At 36.5% G+C, this 15,020-nt stretch overlaps 1 pseudogene; it reads right to left on the minus strand.

The window, feature by feature from the left end:
- Positions 1-13,377: 13,377 nt before the first annotated feature.
- LOC143606700 (uncharacterized) lies at positions 13,378-14,872 on the minus strand (annotated as a pseudogene).
- Positions 14,873-15,020: the final 148 nt, after the last annotated feature.

Consider the following 15,020-nt stretch of genomic DNA (forward strand, 5'->3'; position numbering starts at 1 on the left):
CTGTCGGCCCACTTCCTGCTCATACCAACCCCCACCAGCGCCTCCTCGCAAATGTTCTTGGCGGGGGATGGTTCGGCAGTCAACTTTTTAACCCAGGCGCCAGTTGGGTTCTTGAAGACACCCACATCCGCAGGCGCAGAAGAGATCGCGCGCATGGTCATGCGGATGGGGATCACACCAGCCCTGATATAGAAAAATCTCTCAGACCAGTCATGAAGGCTCTTGAATGAAACAGTGCAGCACTTGACCTTCTGACTGCGAGGAATAAATGAGAACCAAGAATCTTGGATCTTGGGCTTATAAAAAACTGAAAGCGCCGAGGGGTGGGCTCCTCGCGCTGAGATTTGCACATGAACTCAAAGTGAGTCATGCGCACGGGTCCAAACGGATGGACTTGGGATATATGAATCCCATAAAACCTAAGCAGCGCACCCACAAACCTTGTCATCGGGAGACGAAGGTTACAGTGGGTGAAAAAATGGCAATAAAGGGATATATAGCCGGTGGGCGGGTCCGCCGCCGTTTGCCCGGCCGCCGGCAGCATGCAGCCATACTCAAGGAGAAAACCCTGAGAGGCGATAAGGCTGTCAAAATCGGACTGCCTCAGTTTACAGGGGATCTCATCCCACTTCTTCACTGCCTTGGTTTTCCCTACCTCCTCCGATGAGGCCTCAGCAGCCCTCTTCCCCTTGCCGGTCTTCTTCAACGTAGACATTACTAACGATTTCACACGGCGATGGCTGGGGGAGATTGTGTTGTCTGAGCTATCAGACATACAACTATAAAATCGGACAAAGGATGCTTCTGAAGAACAGAGATCTGGAAGCAGAAGACAGGCAATCGGAATAGAATGAAAGGAAAAAGCTCTGAATAAACAACAAAGAAGATGAAGGATAAAAAAACTCAAAAGGGTTTGCTTTTATAGGCCAGGAGAGAGAAAAATTGGTACTGATCGGACTTCACGCGCCCCCACTCGCAGGTGTAAGCCAACGCGAGCGCGACACGTGTCCCTGACACTGTGTGAGGGGACACGAAAAGAAACGATACAGGGGCTGCCAGAGTTCACGCGCCACCACTCGCAGGTACGGACCAACGCGAGCGCGACACGTGTTCCTGACACTGTGAGGGGACATGAAAGGCAACTGTAGCACCTCGAGCACACGAAAAGTCTGACACGTCTCCGTCACTGACGCATGTCAGCAACAACCAACCACGTACAGGGACGATTCGTTTCAACCAAAATGATAGAATTTCGCGCAACGATGAGTAATAAGAAGAAAAGACAAACCCTACTAAAAGAGCAAACTATTAAGTCTAATATCTATCTTACCTCGCTCGCGTGAGACAAGACACACATTAGACTGGGGGGCTTGAAGAGGTATGTACCCGCCTCAACACCGAGCGAGGCGGGTCAACCCACAAGATATAGACAAGAGGCTTGAAATCAAGACATTATGAAGGCACAAAGCCAAAACCTATGCGCATGGCGCATATCACATATGCTCACGCATATCACATATGCTCATGCATCACATGCTCATGCATCACATGCTCAGGCATCACATATGCTCAGGCATCACATATGCTCAGGCATCACATATGCTCACGCATATCACATCTGCGCGTGGCGCATCCGCGCGTGGCGCATATCACATGCTTGTGCATATCACATCTGCGCGCGAAACATCTGCGCGTGACAATAAAGAGAAGACCTCGCGCATCCTCAGGATAGGCGCATTTCACACATGCACATAATCAACCTCGTCCTTATCCAAATTAGGGTAAGGACAACCTTGATTGTGCACGTCAGACAACCTTCCAGAAGGTATCTTTTTAAGGAATAAGAATATGCTGATGTTGACAGCTGCCAATAAAAGGTGGACAACTCAGCAAAACCCATGTGCAACTAACCAATGAAAAAGCACCAGGTGTCCCAATGACACGTGGCGCGAAGCTATAGGAGGAGGCCAAAAAGGCCCTAATTGGGTCTGAGCCCAATCATTGGAAACCCTAGCACTATAAATACCACATCAACTCCACAAGGAGAGGTATGCCCTATTACACAGTATTCAGCTATATTAAGCAATACACTCCAGTTTCCTTACTCTCAGATTATTATCTTCTACAAACTCTTATTCTCACACCGGAGGGTTACCCCAAAGAGGACCCCTCTGTCCCTTTCTGAGGGGTAAGTTTACGGTGCTGTTCATTTTGTAGGTGGAAGAATCCAGATCCCAGAGAACCATCGGTGAAATAGCATAATCACACCCGAGGAAAGTTGATCGTCTACCAGTGAGTCGATCCACGTTTCTTCAATATTCATCATTTATTATGTTTTTTTACTATAACTTTAGTCTAGATTTGAGGCCTTAAATAAATTGAGGCCTAAAGTGTTAGCTTGATTTTACTCTCTTCAAAGAAAACCTTGTTTACTCAACTTGAGCTTCACTTCCTAGTAAATTAAAAATTAAAAATATAATAATTAGCAACTGCTACTATTTGGTAGTTTGCAATCTATATATTGTTAAGTGTCTTTGTTTGTAGGATGTATGTTTACTCTGTTTATCTTTATGTAGCTTTATGAGCCGGGGGTCTCTCTGGAAGCAGTTTCTCTATTCTCACGGATAGAGGAAAAACTTGCCTACATCCCACCCTCCCCTGACCCTACCGATAGCGTGCTATACGGTGGGATATACAGGGCTTGATCGATTGATAGCTAATTATAAAAACAATTAAATTATATACAGCAATATTGAACGCGGTTACATAGTTGCATGTAGAACTGATTCATACATGAATATTTTATGACAAGCAATTCAATTTCATGTGAACAACAAAACACACATAGTTCTATGTTCCTAAGTTCAATTTGTTTAAAACAGTGTCTAATGCTTTGTGAAAGTCTTTTATTCTTTTCTTAATCATATTTCTTTATATACTAAGGAGCCAAACTTTGCTATTTTTTATAAAAGAAATAAATGTTTTATCCGTTCTATACTACACATATAGTTATCTAAAAACATATTTTTAACTTTTATGATAAATTTTATTGTAATTGGGTTGTGAGTGTATCAGTTATAGCATGTGCAACATCATATGTTAAAACAGAGAATCTATCTTTTGTTATAAAACATCATTTACATATACGTTGTAATTGGTACATCGGCAATATTTGTGTTAATAAAAGCGATAAAAAGCACGTTACTGATATTGTGTTGTTTTGTAATTAGATGTGTAAGAGCATTCCCATTCCCTTTATTATCTTTATCTTCAAAATTACATTAAAACTTACTTATTTCTCTCTCTATTTTAATTAGAAAATACTTTTTATGCACTTATCATTACCTTTTTCTTTCTCCTTCACTCACAAACACTTTGAAAAAATATTAAAAAATTTATAGAATACTCCATTAACTTTTCAAATATATTGAAAAAAATCATTATATATTCTCTTGCATTCATTCACACCACCATAAACCACTATATAAATTATAAAGACCTTCCTATCATATTTTGATGGATGGATTGAGAATGCTCTAACACTGCAAACACGATACATGTGAAAAAAGAAATTTGCTAACCTTAATTAATTTTATTATGTTATATTAAGATGGATAAAATAAACGATAACCTCATCACCAAATGTGTATAAATTGGATTTTAAATTTAATATTTAATTTTATCTCTATATTTGTTTCTATTCAGTTTGTTTAGAGAGAGAGTTTAGGTGTGTTTACAACTTCTTATGGTTTACAATTCCTGGTTATTTGGAATAGGAGGCTTTGTAAAACACATATATATATGTTTTGAATATTATATTCAACCGGATGAATGAATAATAAATTTACCTTCTCTGATATTAAAATTATTATGGTATCAAAGCAGGGGGTTCTGAAACACTACAAACCCTAAACGCTCAAGAAGAAAACGTCATGACCGGAGATGAAGATCTTGGTTCTGGAAACAAGAATGACCAGAAAACTATGAACTTGAATCTACAGTATTACATCGACGCTTCCGCCATGAGATCACATAACGAGGTTGTTGCCTTCCAGATGGGTTTTCAAGGAAACCATGAGGGTGCTTACAACCAACAGAAACATAAGGTAGGTACGTTTCAACAACATAACGAGTGGATTATAGACTCCGGATCAACGGATCATATAGTCCACACGCTAAACCTGCTTGAAAATCATACCGAATGCATAGACGTAACACCAGTCATGATTCCAAACGGTGGAAATATTACTGTTAAGGCTACCGGTGAAAGCATGCTAACTAATCAAACAAAAATTACAAGAGTTTTGTGCATACCCGATTTCAATTCCCGATTTTTGTTGCATGCAATCTTTACATTCAAAGAAGATAACTGGAATGGGTAGGCGTGTGAATGGTCTTTATCGCATGGGCATGGTGGTAAGAGATAGGAAAGAAATGATGTCAAAACCGGATGCGGAAATTTGGCACAAAAGGTTAGGTCATGCTTCATACGAAAAATTGTGTCGAATTGGTATTTTCGGTATTAGTTGTTTGAATTTTAAAGGCAATGCCTGTGACACTTGTAATAAAGCAAAGTTTACACGTTTAGCTTTTCCGAAAAGTCATATAAAAAGTGTTGCTTTCTTCGATTTAATCCACTGTGATATTTGGGGAAAATATCGCAAACCTTCTACTTCACATGCAAGTTTCTTTTTAACTATTGTGGACGATTTTAGTAGGGCGGTATGGACATACCTGATCAAACACAAAAGTGATGCAAGCAAGTGCTTGATGAACTTTCAAAGATTGGTGCTAACACAATTTGGAAAGCGAATTAAGAAGATACGTTGTGATAATGACGGCGAGTTCACCTCAAACCAGATGATGGATTTCTACTCCCAAGAGGGAATTATTTTAGAAACTAAATGCCCGGACACTCCACAACAAAATGGAGTGGTCGAGCGGAAACACCAGCATCTCCTTGAAACAGCTCGGTCACTTATGTTTCAAGGGAGTTTACCAAGAAAATTTTGGGGAGAATGCATACAAGCCGCCACATACATCATAAACCGATTACCAACAAAAGCCACGAAGAACAAAACACCCTATGAGATGGTCTTTGGGAAACAAGCAAATTACAAAAACATGAAAGTCTTAGGGTGCTTGGTTTATTATCGAAATACAAACACGGGAGGAGATAAATTCCAAATTAGGGGGAGGTTTTCTTAGGGTATCCTCAAGGCACAAAGGGATACAAAATCTATGATGTTGAACATGGTAAATTTGTGAAGTCTCGAGATGTCCGTTTTGTAGAAGAACAATTCCCATTTGAGGTAATAAAATCAAAAGTAACAGATCGTGAATTGTTCGAGCCACCCCCAGTTGAAGAAGAATATTGGGATATTTTTATAAATAAAAATATTGGAGAAAAAGATAATAATAATAATAATAATAATAATAATAATAATAATAATAATAATAATAATGTGTTTGATTGTGATGGGGATTTGGATGAAAGTCCAGCAACCGATCCCACCAAGTGTGGTCCACAAACCACACATGATGAGCATGGCCCAGAACAAGAAAACAGTTTCAGTGGCCCAAACAGCAAATTGCTGATATATTTACTAAGCCTCTTGGTGCGCAACAGTTACGGGTTTTACTTGGCAAGCTGGGTGCTCGAGGTCTACACACTCCAGCTTGAGGGGGAGTATTGGATTTTAAATTTAATAATTTAATATTTAATTTTATCTCTATATTTGTTTCTATTCAGTTTGTTTAGAGAGAGAGTTTAGGTGTGTTTACAACTTCTTATGGTTTACAATTCCTGGTTATTTGGAATAGGAGGCTTTGTAAAACACATATATATATGTTTTGAATATTATATTCAACCGGATGAATGAATAAGAAATTTACCTTCTCTGATATTAAAATTATTAGTATATAAATTAAAGTTGTATGAAGTACTAAAAACTTATATACAAGCCACACAATGGCGAGACTCCCGACACATCTAATGGTCGTTTGTATAAGCTTGTTGTTTTGTTAATTTGCCATGAATGTAAGTTCTTTTCATTTAACATTTTTAGGGGTAACTTAGTTTATTTCAGGTTTTAATGTAAAATTGTAATATTTGGATATATTTTTAGACTATTAGCATCCCCTTTATATAGAGATGTCACTAATAACAATAGGACTCTATTTGGATATATTTTTAGACTATTATCATCCCCTTTATATAGAGATGTCACTAATAACAATAGGACTAGTGAATTTAAATAATTCTAATTATGATATATTGGCTGACAACAGTCTCAACTAAGAAAATGGTTGAGGACAGTCCCAATTGTCAATCTATTTTCTTTCATCGAACTTTTTCTAACTGGGGTCTAACATTGTTAGTTTTTTATGACGTGGATTTCCGCCTAATCCAAACTCAACCTCCGTCGAAATCTCCTTCCATGTCGCCACCTAAGTTCCTCTCTCAGGTGCTTCATTTCCTTTCTCCACTGACTCAATCCTTCCTTCACAGTCAACTCTGCTTCCTCCTCCGCCATTTTAAGCTTCTTCTTCAATCCAAAAGACATATGTTTATCTCAGTCGTTAAAAGGAATAACAGTTGTCTCGAATTTAGGGTTTGTAGGAGGAGACATCGATTACTTACACAAGGAATGGTTTAGGAGTAGGATTGAGGTTCTGCAAGACATGGTTGATTGGTGATCGTAACTTGTTGCTCATTATGTGGCCAAATAAAATGTTGATTAGATGAGCCATATCCTTAATTATGATTTTACCCTTTCTAAAATCATAGCTCTTTAGAAGGCCACATAAGATGTTGGTACTCCATTTCACCAAAATTTGTAGCGGATGTTTTTGGAGATCCGAAGCGTGACGCTGAAAGGAAAACCCCAAGTTTCTTTATTTTAATTTAGTAACGAACGATTGAGGCGCTGAAGTGTAATTGTGGCTTAAACGCGACGCAACGGTGGTGATACGGTTCACATCTCTCTCTCTCTGAAGTGTAATTGTGGCTTAAACCACCACCTGACTACGAGCTCTTGAAAACTGCCATCACCATCTAATTGCCACCGCCGTCATCACCACCACCACCTGAATATCACTACCGTCTCCACCACCACCACCAACGCCACCATCACGGTCGCATTACCACAGTCGCCACCGTCCCCGCATAACAACCACCAGTGTTGCCATTGCCAAATTTTTATTTTGTAAATTTTATTTATTTTAAGGCATGTATTTTTGTCATTTGTATTTCACTCTCGTGAGTTTTTTTTGCTACCAAAGAACATAAAATAATAATTCATTCAATTATCATGGTTTAATCAAATAAGACAAATGAGTTATAATGATCCATTTCATTTCCTTGTTAATCTCATTTCCTCATTCATTCGATTCCACTTATATTTCATTACATCTTACCAAACACACTCTAAATGTGTGTATACCTATCTATACACACCTGTGGCTGTAAGTGTGTTTATATTTATATGGCCGTTGACCTCATTAACCTTAATTTTCCACATAAGTAAAAAAGTTTTTGTTAAAATCTATTTTTTTTCATATATGTGACCGCATTAGCAATAAAAAACTAACGGGGTTAGACTTTAGTTTAAAAAAAAGTTTAATGAAAGAAAATAGATTGAAAGTTAGCATTATCATCAATTATTTTTTTAGTTGGGACTGTTATCTTTAGTTGAGACTGTTATCTTATAGTTTGCATTATTTAAACCTAGTATTTTATAATATTAAAATTAGTAACTATAGTTGGGGAAATTAAAGTATATATAACGCTTATGCATAAAAAGAGAAAAGATAAGATACAATAATATCCTAACGTATAATAGGTACGCGAATATCATATATTCACGAAATCGATTCATGAAATCACATCTCAACATCTCGGAATCGTCAATACATATTCAATTAATCATTTGGTTCAACGAAAAAAACGGTTTTGGATCGTTAATCGATCATTTTTTTTACATTTTTTCACGAAACCCGTTTTTTGAGCGTTTTAGTATTTTAGCCTTGTTTTTTGCCTTTGAGTGTCTCGCGTACTTATCTTACGTTAAGGAATTATTGTACAGTATCTCGACACTGCATAAAAATATATTTTTTATCTATGCGATATAAATAATTTAATATATTTTTCGTAATTGATTTCTTTTATTCAGTAAACTTTTATTTCATATTTTAATACAATAAATAAATAAATTTCAAATATATATGGTAACGGTTCATGAGAAAACATAAGTTATGTAAAAATTGAGAAAACATAAGTAACAATTGAGAAAACTATTATTGATTTTTTTCATTTTCTTTATTAATGACGTTAAAAATGGAAAATTATAAATAAATATGCAACGTAGCTCACGAAATTAAAACAATAAAGTTATAAGAAAACCGAGAACACTATAGTCGAACAATCAACTTTTTATTTTAATTTTCTATTAGATGATCTTAGTTTTCTTAGTTTTCAAATAACTTTTTTAGTTTTGTTACTAGGTCTACATGTGTGTGTAATCCCATAGTGTCGAGGGAAGAAAGTTTATGACAAAGTCAAAAGAGCAAAAAAAAATATATTTTGAGGAAAACTAGTTTGAAATAGCCATAACTAAGCTCTATTGACATAAAGGTCTCAATTTCACTTTTAGTTAGTGACTGGTCCCAACCAAAAATGCATTTTTTATCAACAATCTGCGACTAACATAGTTAATCATCCGTTAGTTTGATGCTTACGTGGCACGCCTAGTTGTCAATAAGCATCTATGTGGCAACATTACGTGGCAATAATAATATGTTTCTTTTTAAGAAAATTGGTTTGAATAATCACAACTAGTCAACTATGCCCTGTTGACAAATAAATACCCAACTAAAGGTGTATTTTTGTTTTCCAACGGTCCGCTAGGTATGCCACGTAAGCAGCAAACTAACGGAGTTAACTATCTATTAATCGCGGACCGTTAAAAAAGTACACATTTAGATGTGAATTTGAAATTGTTATTTACCAATAGGGCATAATTAAGATTATTTAAACCAATTTTCCATATTTTAATATAGGAGGTTTCTAAACATAAGTTTTTGAATTGCTTAATCGTTACGTTCATATGTCAAAACACTAGACATAATTGTGGAAGATTTTTCAGCCATGTTGAATGTAAGGGGGCATTCACATTAAATGTTCAAGACGCAAACATCCTAATCAATATAATATTTTTGAATTTATAGCTGGGAAAGAAGAAGTTAGGGATATGGATATCGAATCCTATGGGTTCCACCTCCAAAAAAATGTGCTAAACTTTGTGTTAAAATCAGAGATGAGAGTTCTTACTGTAGTTGTGGTGACACCAGTCTTGACAGGAAATGGTGCATTAACGATTCCGATCTTGGAAGGTTTGAAATTTTTTGCAAGAAGTATAATCTTAATTAATATTGTTACGAAATAAGTGTATTCTAAAGAAAATAATATAAATGAAGTTTGTATTTTTCTTTTAGTTCATCTTAAACATATATATAAAACGCATGCACTTCAATATTATTTGTATATTTTTATACCTAGGGTGTGATCAAATACAAATGAAATTAACATGCTAATATTGAGAGTCAAGTAGAGTAATTATATATACAAGTAGGGTAATTATGTAATTACATCATATAGTAATTATGTCTACTTGATTCTCAAAATTAGCACGTTTAATTCATTTGTACGTTAACTTTCCCCTTTATACCTATACCATTGTGCACATACACACGACTCACGTTAAAAGCAAACACATACTTCTGAAGTTTTTACCAGTGACATTTACTTATGTTATACATAAGGTAAGCAATCATCACGATATATTCAACTGATATATAAAATACAATATCAAATACAAGTGGGACAATGACAAGGCTTGTGGGAATCGAATGTGAAGGTCTTGATATAGTCTCTCTCGTGTTGTTTGTTTTGTTAGCAGTGCAAGTTTTCATGTTGATTTGATAAAACCCCGAAAATATAAGATGAGATTGATAGGTTAATTCAATTCGAGAAGGATTAGGTCTCAAATTAAAAAGGTATAAAACCTTGATTTTCATAAACATAAACATTGATATCAATAAACTAAAAACACCGACATATAAATAGACCTAACTATATTAATAACGATTGGGGTTACTTAGACCCCTTCAACATTCCCCACCCCTTTATTTCTGTAACACCTCTGCCTCTCGTACCACCAATATTGTCCGTTTTGTCCCTGATGGGTTGCTCATCTAAGAACTCACGGCTTTGTTTTTGGTTGCTCAGGTAGAGACTTCCCAGGTGGTCACCCATCCTAGTACTACTTTCACATAAGCACGCTTAAACCGTGGAGTTTTCATGTGCTCCACAGTCAACTAAGCCCAAAACGCGTTAGTGATGTTAAGAGGCAGAACATTACTTATGAACAAGGATCTCTCTTGTCCATGGCCGATGTGGGATAACCTAAGAGTGGGACGATGTTGTATTTGGCAAGGGTGTTACAAGCACCCCCCTTTGGACTCATCGTCCTCGATGAGGCATGTCCCATCATCCCGAACGGCACAAGAGTGGCTCTAATACCACCTGCAACACCCCTGCCTCTCGTATCATCAATATTGTCCGCTTTTCTCAGTTATGAATTAGTACCACCTGTAACACCCATGCCTCTCGTACCACCAATATTGTCCGCTTTGACCCCGATGGGTTGCCCATCTGAGAACTCACGGCTTTGTTTTTGGTTGCTCAGGTAGAGACTTCCCAGGTGGTCACCCATCCTAGTACTACTTCCACATAAGCACGCTTAACCGTGGAGTTTTCATGTGCTCCACAGCCAACTAAGCCCAAACGCGTTGGTGATGTTAAGAGGCAGGACATTACTTATGAACCAAGGATCTCTCTTGTCCACGGCCGATGTGGGATAACCTAAGAGTGGGACGATGTTGTGTTTGCCAAGGGTGTTACAATTTCCCTTGGACTCTTCTACTTCCTTGAATCTGACCCTATAGCCATCCGCAGAGAAAACAGGTTTGTATCAATACATCCCGCCGGGTAAAACGACTTGTCCTCAAGTCGAGAAGGAAGTTGACCCATTAGTTGCTTGTGGTTTTCCCAAGCAATAAGCAGCTACAAAACTGGGTAACCAGCTGCTGAAACCCACTGATGAGCAGCAGCCACTAATTCCGTAGTATGGTCAGGACCAATTAAACACCTCTTTGCACACAGAAGCTTCCCAGAAAGTGAGCCTTCGAAATACCCACTGGTTTGAATTTGATCTTTAAACTGACCCTTGATTGGATCTCTCTCCTCAGAAACCCAAGACAACAGAAACTTCTCTTCACCGATCTCACATTCAAGTATACTCAACCTGCTTCTCAAAATACCAATCTCCAACCATTTTTCGATTAAACCCCGCCAAGCGACGGTCGATGGCTCTTGGAGCTGAATCATGTTGAGGGATTGCAATTGTGAAGTTTCTCGAAAAAGACATCATCCATGGTTTCATGTTGATCTTTAGAAGGGGGGGGGGGGGTTGTTGTTTTGGTTTGCTTTTATTTTCACCATATACTATCCTTCGCCAGCATTTCCTTTTCATCATCATCTACTTCTTTACAGTTATAGTCATCTCTCATCACCTCATCAACCGTCAGACTGATCTCATCAACCTCCGTATCCAGATTGGATCTGATATGGTCCCCCTTGCGAAGGCAATCATGTTTACCAGTAGTCGACACTTCTGACTTTATGGGAATGGCTTCATATTTGTGGCATCGGGTTGCTATTCCATACATCCGAGCCTTGATTGCTTCAACACCGTCCTTCATGGTTCCAAAAATAGCATCTAATCTTGCTGCGATTTCTACTAATTGAACAACAATCAGATTATCTTTTGAACCTCCCATTTTGATTTGACTATTCCGGGTATGAGCCAACTTTGCTTAGTTTCCCGCAATGAACCAGATGATAGAACCCCGAAAATATAAGATGAGATTGATAGGTTAATTCAATTCAAGAAGGATTATGTCTTCGATTAAAAAGGTATTAACCCCTTGATTTCATAAACATAAACATTGATATCATAAACTAAAACATCAACATATAAATAGACCTAACTATATTAATAACAATGGGGTTACTTAGACCCTTCAACATCTCCACCCCTTTATTTCCCTTGAACTTTTTACTTCCTTGGATCTGACCCTAATAGCCATCCGCAAAGAAAACATGTTCGTATCATGATCAAAGTTCTTAAAAAAACTTAAATGTATTACGATTATTTTGTTGTGATAGGTGGTAACAATCTACATCTTCAAAAACATTATAGTAATAATAATGGCTATAAATAATTGTAGTAATTATAATAGTTATAGCTGAATAATTAATAATAAATAAATAAAGTGTTTATAAAAGATAAAATTCCTAAAATGGTCTTTTTAAAGAGAGAGAAAAGAGATAAATAGCCCATATTACCTACACATTCCTAAATTGGCCCATCAAATTTGGACTAACGAGACGAGATCTGGAAAAATCTTTAGGCCAATAGAATTTTGACAAGTGTCAAAATCCGACGGTTTTTTAAAAAATATTTGGGTACCAGTCCATATTTTCCATTAAATGTTCTTATAAAAGACAGTTTTTTCCGACGGTCTAATAATATTTCTAACAAATCCCTCAAATGCGTCTTGAAAGACTGAGTTTGAAGGCACAATTTCCAAAGTTTTTGGAAGTTGAGGGGATTTGTTAGGAATAATTATTAAATCGTCGGAAAAAACTGTCTTTTATAAGAACATTTATTGGAAAATATGGACAGGTCCCAAATATTTTTAAAAAATCCGTCGGATTTCGACATTTGTCAGAATTCTATTGGCCTAAAGATTTTTCCAGATCACGTTTCCCCAGTCCAAATTTGATTGGCCATTTTAAGATATGGGCAGGTAATATGGGCTATCTCTCTCTCTCTCTCTTTAAAAAGACCAATTTTCCCTTTATAAAAATTTATCTTACTAGTAAATAAATTACAACCGACCACAAAACCACACACAATGACCACAAACACCATAGAGGCGAATCCAAAATAAAGAACTAGGTTGTTAAATATCACTATAAAAACCAAAAGTTAAAATATATTGAACTTTCTAGCAACATACTTGAGAAAACTTCTAATATCGTACACTTTACCACGAACTTGTGCAAATAGCATACGGCAGTTTATCACAAAATCATGCCTAGCCACCAAAAATTGTCTTGTCCTAGGTATCAAAATAACCTTAAAATAAAATAGTTAAATGGTAAAAGAAATCCCCTCAATTACCATAAATAAATCTTTACTTAAAAACAAACTAAACCAAACATATTAATCTCCCTGTCGCCAAACGAGCTCACTTTCGTGCTTCAGTCTTCTTTTGCTCTTTGGCTGAAAACACAAGAGCAAGCGTAAGAAACATGCATATTCATCATCTTTTCAAACTAACCGACCCGTGTTTTGAACCATTACAGAACCCGCCAATTTTGCCATGTCGGCAGGAAACCAAAAAGATTTAGAATATTACCAGCCTTCTCTTCTCACGTTTTTTAGCAGCGTCTGCCCTTTGTTGTCTGATATGAGCCCAAACGCTCTGCAGATAAATTAAATATAAGCTCAGGTTGAAAAAGAACAGCCAAAAAAGAAATAAAATTTTTACAAATTATAGGAAGAAAAATAAATGATGCTCAGTTGCTCACCCAAATCCTTCGTGCTTGTTCGTTTTTCCCCTGTTCTTGTAACTTCATGTACCTTTCATGAGCCTTTGTTTCTCAATTTCTTCTCTGCAATGGAAATAAAACACACATTACCAAAATAAAAAATCTGTACTGCTATCTAGATGACTAACTTCCTAAAATCACCAATTTTTTAGAAAGAAAAACGTAAAATTACTCTGTTTTAGAAATTGACAAATTTGTTGGTAATTTATTGCAGTGATTGAAAGCCGCCTTAAATGTATTCAGATGAATATATCTCCTAAATCTTTTTATTTCTGAAACTTGATTCAGGTTTCATAACATGTAACTGTAACCGTATTTATGCATCAATACTCATGACCTCTGTCGTTTAAAGCATACAAAACGCTCAAATTTGATTTACAACTTTGTTAAGTTTAATTCCTTTATAGAGTTATGGTTCTAGATTCTCACTTATTTTCTGTAAGCAAATATGTTAAAGCTACTTTCATGCTTCGCAGCAAAACAACTTAACAAGATAAAGCAAAGCAGGCTATAGTTATATGTATGTTTTATAGGATCAAATGTACTCAAATGCAATTAATCTTTGCCGGTATTCTACTAATTTTCTATGCCTATTATAAAAAACTTAAATTTTCCAATAATTGCGCTTGTTTTCCAACGTTGTGCGTTTTTGCACCTTGCAGCAACTTTGAACTACTATGTACTCATCTCATATACAACAAATAGATGTCAGGTCAACCCAAACCGGAACCCACTATTGAAAAGTTGTATTTAGTATTGCAGCTTCATCAAATATAAAAAGTAAAAAATAAAAAGATGCAAAAGAATGAGCATGAAAAGATAATGAATTTACAAACCTTTTGCGTCTTGATAGTTCGGTAGTTTTCTCCATCTGAACATAAAGAAATCAACAGCCATCAAAATATAATTCGTATAGACAATGTACATATGTGTGTGAATGTAAGTGTGTGGATGTGTATTATGTATCAGAACACACATAATTCGGTATACATAAATAACTTACATCGGCATCTCTTGCTTTCAAGGGTTTTGGGCCTAACAATATTAGGGTCTTGAATCTCGATAACACTTTGGCTTCCTTTCTGCCTCACACAACAAATTGACCACGAAAATAATAATAAGCAAACAAGACTGCAAACAATCACAAAGATAAAGATTATGTATTATGTATATGAGTAACATTATATCTATAAAACACTGAGCCAAAGTTTACTCACGTCAGATTCTCTCCGAGGACTCGGTCAGATGTGGTCCTCCTTAACTTCACTTTAATTTACTC

This window comes from Bidens hawaiensis, unplaced genomic scaffold (assembly GCF_021521415.1).
Source record: "Bidens hawaiensis isolate Kalapana, Puna unplaced genomic scaffold, B.hawaiensis_p1.1 tig00076611_1, whole genome shotgun sequence".
Classification (NCBI taxonomy): Eukaryota; Viridiplantae; Streptophyta; class Magnoliopsida; order Asterales; family Asteraceae; genus Bidens; species Bidens hawaiensis.